Raw genomic sequence first — 1,377 nt, 5'->3', positions numbered from 1 at the left:
GCACAAGGCGGGCTTTTGCCATTTAATCCTCTTTCCCATCCTCAGGGCCCGAGGTCTATTTTTTGGTTGGAGCACATGCCACAGACAAGTGAGAGACTTTTAGAAACTCAAACAGCTGGAGAGAGAGAACGCAAGGACATTTTTTTATAGGGAAGCCTTCACAGGGATGAGGGCAGGAGAGGGCAGGGAAGTGCAGGGGGTTAAGAAGGGCCACAGGTTCCAAACCCCAGGAGGTGTAAAGTAGTCTGAGCTGAGGTTAGATGAAAGCCAGGGACTTTTCACCAGCATCAGGCATGTAGCCTCCTCCTTTCCCTTCCTCTGTTGCACCTCTTCCCCTCGCTCTTGTCGCGTTGGAAATTCTAACTACTCCCTCCTGCCGCCCACTCGGAGCAGAAGGACTTGCAGCTGGTCTGTGGCACCTCAAGGAAGTGGCAGATGGCTTCTGCGGAGCGGAGACACCCACTGACTAGCCGTGTGACCGCACAGACCTGCCCCTGCAAGCAGGCCCAGCAATCAGGGGCTCTTTGGGACTCGCAGGAGCTTGGACGTGCAGAAGCCTTCATAGTGGAGAAACTGGACCGAGTGGGGCTCGGTTTTGTATGCGCTGGGAGGTGGAGTCGGTCATTGGAATTGTGCAGATAAAATGCCAATCTCAGGAGCATTTCTCAGGAGAGGCCTCACAGCAAGAGGTCGTGCGTTCATCTCATTTAGAATGGCGCAGTCGCACTCACTTCGGCTGCACGTTTATTAAAATTGGAACAATACAAGATTAGCATGGCCCCTGCCAAGGATGACATGCAAATCTGTGAAGCATTCAATACAAACAAACACATAAAATGATAGGGTTGCCTGCTAGCTCACAAATACAGGCAAAAGAAAGGGCGGTGTGGTGCAAGATGCGTGTGTGCACATGCATGTGTGCGTGTGTGCATGTGAAAAAAAGAGACATGACTTGGATTTACTAAAAATCTCGGAATTGTGATGTATTTGAGACAGGCCGTAAAGAAAAGGCCTCTTCACTTTATAGATGGGAACACAATAGCTCTGATAGAAAAAGTTAATTTTCCGAGGTCAACGGCTTGTCGGTGATTACAGTGGTTATGGTGTCCCTGGTCTTTCAGTCCAATCTAAGGCTCCACTGCCAGGCCACTCAGCCCATACCCCACAGACCACTCTATGTGAGGAGAGCGAGGAGAGGTTTTCCAGACCAATTGGGAAGGCCGTCCCTACAGACATGACCCAATCAGGGAAGAGCCGCAACAGTATTGGCTGGAAGACAGGGTCCAGAGACACAGCGCAGGGGTCTGTGAAGATTTGGAGACCGTGACAGCCATCCACGCCGGGAGGTGGGGAGCACTTGGAATAGCTGAAGCAGTC

The 1,377-nt window shown here is 51.3% G+C and overlaps 1 non-coding gene across 1 annotated transcript; it reads left to right on the top strand.

Annotated features, from left to right (window-relative positions):
* The first annotated feature begins 723 nt into the window (after nt 1-723).
* Nucleotides 724-825, top strand: LOC114006695 (U6 spliceosomal RNA). The gene has a single exon (XR_003548401.1). It is a non-coding gene; the product is annotated as a U6 spliceosomal RNA (small nuclear RNA).
* Nucleotides 826-1,377: the final 552 nt, after the last annotated feature.

This window comes from Tupaia chinensis, unplaced genomic scaffold (assembly GCF_000334495.1).
Source record: "Tupaia chinensis unplaced genomic scaffold, TupChi_1.0 Scaffold149658_1, whole genome shotgun sequence".
NCBI classification, from domain to species: Eukaryota; Metazoa; Chordata; class Mammalia; order Scandentia; family Tupaiidae; genus Tupaia; species Tupaia belangeri.
This window is presented reverse-complemented; position numbering and strand designations above follow the sequence as displayed.